Genomic DNA, 9652 nt, shown 5'->3' on the forward strand with positions numbered 1-9652 from the left:
TATCCCATACACAATATATGGCTTTCTCAAGACAACATTTATCCTTATTGATAAAAATTAGTGTGCATCTAAGTTTCTATCAAACAAATTTGTGATTGGGAAACTTGAAAATAGAGCATTGAGGAAACTATATGGGCAATATAAATCGACAGGTATTGCAAGATTTAGAGCATGAAAGTTGCCTCTATTTTGATGTTATAAGATCTTAGAATGCGGGACTTGTCTCTATTCTAAAAAGATGAAGTAGATTTGCATCTCACGAAATTTGAGCGGCGATGATGTCCAAGGCAAGATTTGCGTCATACAAATCTCTACTGCTATGACGTCCTACAGTTCTTGTATGACCACCCTTCATGTTTCAGGAAACTAACGACCCTAATATTCACGCGTGTGCCCACAATCACATGGTGTCGGGTTCTATAAAGTTACTGCTACGTATTATATACCGGTAAAATATAAGTGCCTTTGCGCATTTTTCTCTATTCGGTTTTTAGAACACAAGCGTGTCTTTGCACATTTTTCTACATTTGGTTCTTAGAACACAAGCGAAAATGATACCCACGTATTAAAAACAAACTTTTTTTTCATCATCTTCAATATCGGATAAAATAAGAAACTACCATTTCTAAGGCTTTATACTTTTCAAAACACTATTAAATAAAAAAGATATTATTTTAAAATAACATAAAGTATTTTTCAAATAAAAAATATAACATTTCAAGTATATCCTAGTCACTCCCTTGGATTGCCACCTTAACACCAATCAATCTCTCGCTCTCTAAAATCCACAACTTCAACAATTCTCCCTCCTCCCTCCTCTTTTTCTCTCTCTCTCTGTAAAATCCACAACAACAATTCTCCTTCCTCCCTCTTTCTCTCTCTGTGTGTAAAATCCACAACTTCGACAACAATTCTCCCTCCTCCCTTCTCTTTTTCTCTCTGTAAAATCCACAACTTCAACAACAACTCTCCGTCCTCGCTCCTCTTTCTCGCTTTCTTTCTGTAAAATCCACAACTTCAACAACAATTCTTCCTCCTCCCTCCTCTTTCTCTCTCTCTAAAATCCACAACTTTAACAAGAGTTCTCCCTCCTCTTTCTCTCTCTCTCATCAATACACAAGGTTTGAGTTGACATGTATTATCAAGAATTCATTAGAAGGGTAACGTGGACTTGCGGCTCTTTGAAAGCAAAAAGAGCTCGGGCTTAACTGGTTAGCACTTTCGAATTATAAATTACATTTTAGGTTAACTTCCAATGGTAGAGACCTCTCTTCCCACTGGCTTTAACCAAAAAAGAATTAAAATAAAATAAAGAGTTCAAACAATGATAAGCACGCAATTCACAAATTATTTCATAATGCTACCCCTTTTTTGCAATCTTGAACTGCAACTTACACTATAAAAAATTTAAAAATAGTACAGTATTTATATTGGGTTATATTAGGGTACTTATACATATTAGCATTTCTTTAAAAAGTCAATATACTAATTTTTAAAAGCTTGGTTAGATGTTTATAACAAACTAAAAAATGGCTTAATATTGTAGCAAGTGGTTTAATTGCGTGTTCTTGCTCAGTCTTCAAAGCCTCGTGAGTCATCTAATGCAAGAAAATGAAAAAGATCAAAAAATAATGAAGAGTTGAGAAATATTGTAGAGATAAGTAATTAAAAGACTATGCAGTGATGTGTTGTATCTCCCACCATCCACCTAAAAATGGGGAATAAAAAATGGAGAAGTGGTTGGCAAGAGATGCGATTCAGTGCTAGAGGTCCAAAAAAGGAGTCCATGACATAAGATAAAGAGGTGTGGTTGTATAAGGCTGCGGCTTTAAACAATCAAAGTAAGTGGCACCTTCAAATAGTTTCAAAAGATATTGTTTTAGTACTTGAAATCTTTGTGATGGCAAAAACATTTATTTCTATTTCTAATTATAAAATTGAAAGGTTGACAAATAGTGTATATCAAGGGAATACGTGAAAATCTTGAAAATTGATGGTCCAAAAAATATATACAACATACACTATTTTCAAGACTTGAAATCAATTTTCTCTCATGTCTAGACATCTTGAAGTCAAGATGATTGATTTGAGGATTTTTGGGTATCAAAACAATGAATTTTTAAGATGCGTTTTAATTTGATTGTTTAAGGCCTCACCCTTACATAAACTTTTTCCTTTAAATGTTTTTGAATTAGAAAAAGTTTATATAGGTTGCAACCTTAAAATGTAGAAATAAAGATGCACCTCAAAACTCCATCGAAAAAGATTGTTTTAATGTTGAAAAACCCTCTAATTGAGTATCTCGATATTCAAATGTATGAATATGGAAAAAAAAAAAAAAGATTTTGAGTTCCATAAATAATGCATCTTACAACATATTATCTAGACCGTCCATTTTTAAGATTTTCATATGTTTATAGATCTACTTGATTTTAATCATTTTTGGAGTTTAAGAATTTATAATTAGAGATAAAAATAGATTTTCAAATAATCTTAATAATTTTTTACACCAAAATTAAATGTCATGATAAAATTTAGAAGCACGCCTTAATTGGATTGTTTAAGGTTGCAACCTGTGGAAACCACACTGTTTTGAATTAAAGACCTATATAATATACTAGCCAAAAAAAAAATTGTATGCTCTCGGCAGGAGCAAATTCGCCATTCATTCCATTGCTTTAAACTTGCTTTAAACCAAGAAATAAATGTTAATCCTAAAGTTTTATATCTACCGGTATTTTAGATCCTAAATTTTGGAATATAACAGTGATAGAGACCAATCTCAACAAAAAATTTTAAAAATCATGTAGCCAAAAAAAAAAAAAGAACAAAGAAAAAACTTAATGCCTTACTTCCTCGTGTTTATCAGAAAATGAGGTGATTTTTCCTAGGGAAATAGGCAGTCCGGACCAGCTGAATTGCCGGATTCCCACACATTTTATTTTTTATTTATTTTTAGTTTCTTATTTTTAAGTTCAAAAGCATTATTTAAAAGTTTTGGACCAAAATGCTCACACTGAAGAATCAGTTTGATCTAGATCAAATCAGCAATCCAAATTGATCCAACGGGCCACAAATTCCGCCACTTGATCCATATATTAGAAATATTGGTCGCATCTAAGTGTTCAAAACTTCAAGACCTTTTGTTTTTTTTTTTTTAAATACCCATATCGTTATTCCAAAGTGGAGCACTAAAATAAAAATCCTTCAAAGTACCTCTTTTTCCTGCGGGAGTAAGCTTATAGTTTGCATCATGTAGTTGGATGGAAAGGAGCACAAGCACCTTTCCAATGGTTAAAATTTGATAAGGCCAAATCTAATGGCAAAAAACTATTTTCACATATTATATTTTATCTAAATTTTGGGGGTATAGATTTATTTTTATCAAGATAGCTAAATTAAAATAATTAAAATAAAAATTAACGAAAATACACCTAAATTTATTTTGATCAATATTTTTTATTCAAAAATATTTTTGTATTTGTTTATTCAATTATGCTTATATAAAAAAAAGCTAGAATCCAAATTTTAGCTTAAAATTGTTTTAAATAAAAATTAAAAACAAAAACCAAATTGATTTTTTTGCTGTTGGATGAACCGATACCAAATAATTAAAAAAAAAACTCTAATGATAATGATGGATGACAAAGATACTCGAGCACTTTTTAAAGGACCCCGTCCGAGCTCAATAATTGTATTTGGAAAGGCAAGATTAATTAACTACATATGGAGGGCTTAGTGAAGGTAAGTAATGACGAGACCAAAAGAATCTGGGAAGATTATATTTTATAATTGTTGTTAAAAAAAAGGATTATGTTTTATAATACAAAAAAGTCTTAGTCAAACCAATTGATTAGGCAACATTTAACATAGACTTCACATTGTGTACTAGTGGTCTGGGGCTTTTAACGCCCACAGGATTTTTTTTAGTTTTTCATTTAAGAATTTAAAAGTAAAGGCAAAAATACATCTATGGTTTATTTACGGAAATATTTTAACTAAGTTTGCAACTTTAAACTGTATTTTTTAGTTTTTCATTTAAGAATTTAAAAGTAAAGGCAAAAATACATCTATGGTTTATTTACGGAAATATTTTAACTAAGTTTGCAACTTTAAACTGTAGAATCAAAGATGCACCTCAAAAATCCATTGGAAAAGGCTGTTTTAATGTTGAAAAGCCCTCTAATTGATCATTTCCACATCGATATGTATGAGTTTGAAAAAAAAACAAAAAACGATTTTGAGTTCCAATAATATTGTATCTTCCAACATATTATCTAGACCGTACATTTTCAAAATTTTCATATAATTATAGATCTACTTGATTTTAACCATTTTTGGAGTTTAAAATTTTATAATTAGATATAAAAATAGATTTGTAGACAATCCTAAGAATTTTTTATGCCAAAATTACATAATAAAATTAGGAGGTACGCCTTAATTGAATTGTTTAAGGTTACAACCTTATATAAACCACATCCTTCATTTAAAAGAGATATATATATATATATATATATATATATATATATATATATATATATGAGAGAGAGAGAGAGAGAGAGAGAGCCGAGGCTCTAAACAATTCATCTCAACATCAAGATGCATGGACATGAGAAAAAAAGGGATTTCAAGTATTAGAAATAATACATCTTGTAACGCATTTTTAGACTTTCAATTTTCAAGATTTTCAAGTTTTCATAGATATGCTCGATCTACATTATTTTTGAAGCTTTAAATTTTATAATTAAAGAAACAATATATTTTAAGGCTATCACAAATATTTCTTGTATTGAAACCACATTTCTCGACACTATTTGAAGGTGCGCTTTACTTTGATTGTTTAGAGCCTCGGCTTTATACAAACCAAATTACAAAATTATCATAAAATATTTGGTATTACATCTATACCCTTTTTTTCCCTTCATAATAATATTGTAAAAAAGTAACACAATTATCATTTTCAGTTTTTCAATAATAAAAAAAATTCAAATTTCTGAATATTGAAGAACCAAAATTATTACATTTTCAATTTTTAAAAATCATATATTCAATATTTCAAAAACCAAAATTGTTTTCGGCGCTTCAAGTACCGAAAATCTCTGTCTTGCTCCTCCCGCCCGAAACGCCTCTTACCATAATCGAATAGACTTTGAAGGCCCATACTGTTATGAACACATAATGAAATGATGGACACCAATGGGGAGACAGGTGAATGCACCTTGAGGTCATGTCATATTTTTAGGGGGTTCAATCTTCCATCATTATCAATCATTTTATTGCACAAGTTAACACCATAGTTTTCAACACCCAATTATCCGTTCTCACCATCATCAGCAATCACTAAATGGTACTAACAATATAATTTGTTTATGGTCCATTGGTATCTAATAGTTTGTTTTATGATTGCATCAGGATAAAAGCACAGGGAAGAGGGGTTTTGGGAGGGTGGAGGAAGATAGAGATTTTCAGTACTTGAATTACCAAAAAAAATTTCGATTCATGAAATACCTAATATATGAAAATTTCCGTTATTTAAAAGTAAAAAATATATTAATTTTGGTTCTTCAATATCCAAAAATTTGAATTCTTTGGTTATTGAAAAGTTGAAAAAGGTAGTTCATCATTTTTTAAAAATATTATTATGAAGGGGAGGGAACGGGTACATATGTAATAACAAAATTTTTCAGGTAATTATGTAACAATGAAATATATATATATATATATATATATATATATGTTTGTGTAATTTTCTCTATTAATAATTGTATTTTTAGGTGCTCGTATTTCTCATTATTCAATTATGAAAAGAGTTTATTTAAGGTGTTAACTTTATACTACAAAGTAAGACACACCTCAAAAATTCACTAAAACATATTGTTCTGACATTATAAAATCATCCAATTGATCATCTTGACTGCAAGATGTATGAACATGAAAAAAAAAATTGATTTCAAGTCTTGCAAATAATATACCTACTAGAGTATCATCTCGACTGTCTATTTTCAAGATTATCAAGTATTTATAGATGGAAAAAGTTTATATAAGGGTGAGGCCCTAAATAGTCAAATTAAAGCATGCATTGAAAAATTCACAAGAAGAGGTTGTTCTGATTAAGAAAAACCTTCAATTCGATCATCTCAACCTCAAGATTTATGGATATGAGAAAAAATAGATTTCAAGTATTGGAAATAATGCATCTTGTAATGTATTATCTAGATCGTGAATTTTCAAGTTATTCAAGTGTTCATAAATCTACTCGATCTACACTATATTTGAATAGCTAAATTTTATAATTAGAGATGAAAATAAATTTTCAAGTCATCAATAAGATTTTCGATGCTAAAACAACATATTTCAGTACTATTTGATGGTACACATTACTTTGATGGTTTAGGGCCCAGCCTTTTACGAACCACACGTTTTATAGATTTACTCAATTTGCACTATTTTTAAAGCTTTAAAATTTCACAATTAGTAGCAAAAACAATTTTTTAGGCTATCACAAAGTTTTCTGACACTAAAAGAATTAGTTTATGATTTCTTTCTTAAAAGGATTAGTTTATGATTTCTTTCTTACAGTTTTCAAGTTAATAATATTGGTAGTTTTTTGACTTGTTGTGAAGTGATTATGGGCTTGAAGGTGACCTTCACGAAGACGGCTATGATTGGTGTTGGATGTTATGGGCTTGGATGCTATGAGTATGGGCTTAATTTGGAAAGATCCAAATAAAAAGGGTTTTACCAACAAATTCAAACAAAATCAGTGAACAAAAAATATAGGTGTTCTAAAAAAAAAAAAAAAAAAGAGATAAAAAATTAGAAAGAAAGGTAATTGGTAATTTTTAATGATACAACTTACAAAAAAAAAGAAGTTTCACTTTTGCATTTTATGTTTTCAAATTTCTCATCAAGGTCCGGAGCAATGTTTTTCTATTTATAATTTGCATTCGAAGCAATGTTTGTGAATAACAATATCACACTTCAGCACCTTATAAAGGCCTTCCAAGGACCAACTTACTTCTACTACAGGAAAACCAGTGTTTGCTCAAAATGTATCAGCATACAAAATTAACAAGCCATTAATTCTTTTAGATTTGTTCACAAAGTGAATAAGATTAGTTGAAACTAATTCTTTTAGTGGGAATTAGTTTTAAGTAATATTTATTTCCTTATATGGATGCAACTATACCACCTAATTTGGTTGTTTAGGCCCATACAAATATGGTTGTGGCTTGTACAAGGCGTTAATCTTAAACAATCAAAGCAAGAAATACCTCCAAACCCTGCCAAAAGATGTAATTTTATGCCGAAAACTCTTGCTATGGCATAGAAATCTATTTTTACCATTAAATATGAAATTTAAAGCTCTAAAAATAGTGTAGATCAAACATATCTATAAACTCTAGAAACTCTTGAAAATGACGACTGATATGTGTTACAATTACAAGATGCCCCCCCCTCCCTTTTTGTCATATCCGTACATCTTGATGTTGAGATGCATAGGTACATTTGGAGGTTTCTTCCAGTGGAGCAACCTTTTCTGGTGGTTTTGAGGTGCCCCATACTTTTATAGTTTAAGGTTAACATCTTATGCAAATTTCTCCTAAGAACATAAAAAGGATATTTTGTGTGTAAATTTTTGCATCATCTCTGATTCACTTTGCAAACAAATCTAAAAGAATTGATGGCTTGTTAATTTTGTATGCTGATACATTTTGAGCAAATACTGGTTTTCCTGTAGTAGAGTAAGTTGGGCCTTGGAAGGCCTTTATAAGGTGCTGAAGTGTGATATTGTTATTCGCAAACATTGCTTCCAATGCAAATTATAAATAGAAAAACATTTCCCTGGATCCTGATGAGAAATTTGAAAACATAAAATGCAAAAGTGAAACTTCTTTTTTTTGTAAGTTGTATCATTAAAAATTACCAATTACCTGTCTTTCTAATTTTTTATCTCTTTTTTTTTTTTTTGTTTAGAACACCTATATTTTTTGTTCATTGATTTTGTTTGAATTTGGAGGTAAAACCCTTTTTGTTTGGATCTTTCCAAATTACATGATTACCAGACTCTGGTGGCTCAGTTGAAACACCAATTCAGACTAGGACCACTGTCTATTCAAGGATTAAGGTTCTTTTGCCAGGTTCATATTTTCCTTGAATCAGTTTGGGGTTTTCAATACTTGGGAGTAGCTTACAGAAAAAATGCATCTGTTTTTTGTGAAGGTAAGAATGCTTTTGTACTGTTCAAAAGTTGTTGATGAAAACAGTTGCTGCTTGCATGTCTTGTGCTTTTATGAAAAAGCAACTTGACCATTGGAGAAGAAGTTAGATGGTTCTGCTAATTTTATTTCTGTTTGCAATTGCTGGTGATAATTCAGGAGATCTTTGCTGGAAAAGTTGACTCTGTGTGCCATACGGTATAGAATTTTTTTTTAAAAAAAAATCAAATTTTAAATATAAAAAATTTTACTTTATATTTGATGTTCATGATCATCTTAACCTAGATCATGAATCCCTAGAATTTGAGATTAAAAATCCATTTTTAAGATGGTTTAAAGTGGGGTCTGCATTTGTACAGTATGAGTTAGCTGGCTAAGAGAAACCCCATCCAAATTCTAAACAATGGAGTTTAGTGTTCTGGCTTCGCTGATTTTATGTGACATGCTTGTCAGTTTTTGACTATGCTGTTTAACATACTCTGTTCTTATGCAAGGTGATTTCTAGGATCATTTCATGGACAGAGCTCAGGATGCGTTAGCCAAAAAGCCAGATACAATTTCTGTAGAAAAGCTGCAGGTTCAGTGTTCTCCTATTTTCTCAATGGCTTATCATGCACTTCTATGAACCATGTAGCATTTGTTTCCTTCGTCTTCTGTTTTTTTTGCTCTTTCTTTTTTGGGGGGAATATTTATGATCTTATGAAAGATGGGAGCACCAGTTTGTATCGCTCATACCCTGCAACCTGACAGTCTCTGCTTTGCACACAGCAGTTGCTGCATCTGATCCTTGCCATGAGGACTTGACCTGCTGCGTGGTAACTAAATCATTTTGAATATCAATTAATTTTCATGTCAACTGCCAACTTTGTGGGGCATGGCAAGCTCATCAGGTAGTTTTGTGCTCAATGATTTTCTTAGTCTTGGGTCTTGCAGTGCTTCACTTAAATGCCTGTTATTTATTTGACATCGACAGGGGGTTCGCATGTTGAACACATTTGGAGCAGCCATATCGTAATCTGCTGTGCTCTGCTGCAGCATGATCAAATTCATAAACAGCCTTCTACATTATCTAACTTTTGAGTTAGTAGATAATCATGGGTACCTGCTTTGATAATATTTTCCATGTATAATGAAAAGTTTGAAAGCCATCACGCAGTTACTATTGTTCTCACTTCTCATTAGTGTGACTTTCCAATTGAAGGTCAGTTTCATATTCGTAGTTCTGGACATATTGTTTGTATATTTTGTGTATTTGACATGAATTCGTGTCATGTGCTGATCTAAATAAGTTATATATAAAATGGAAATCGATCTCAGCAGAGTTTGAAACTTTTTTTTTTTGAAACAAAAGAAGAGTTTGCATGTTTCTTTGCTTCCTTGATTAGGAGCAAATAAAGAAATACAAGACCAACATATTTGAAGGTTTACTATTC

General features: G+C 31.0%; 1 long non-coding RNA gene across 1 annotated transcript; it reads left to right on the forward strand.

Moving 5' to 3' along the window:
• Positions 1–7728: 7728 nt before the first annotated feature.
• Positions 7729–9420, forward strand: LOC148779668 (uncharacterized). Its single transcript, XR_016044966.1, has 3 exons — positions 7729–8796; positions 8991–9109; positions 9193–9420. It is a non-coding gene; the product is annotated as an uncharacterized LOC148779668 (long non-coding RNA).
• The last annotated feature ends 232 nt before the right edge of the window (positions 9421–9652 follow it).

Source organism: Amborella trichopoda, chromosome 11, assembly GCF_054954075.1.
Source record: "Amborella trichopoda isolate Santa Cruz 75 chromosome 11, AtrichopodaSantaCruz75HAP2 v2.0, whole genome shotgun sequence".
Lineage (NCBI taxonomy): Eukaryota > Viridiplantae > Streptophyta > Magnoliopsida > Amborellales > Amborellaceae > Amborella > Amborella trichopoda.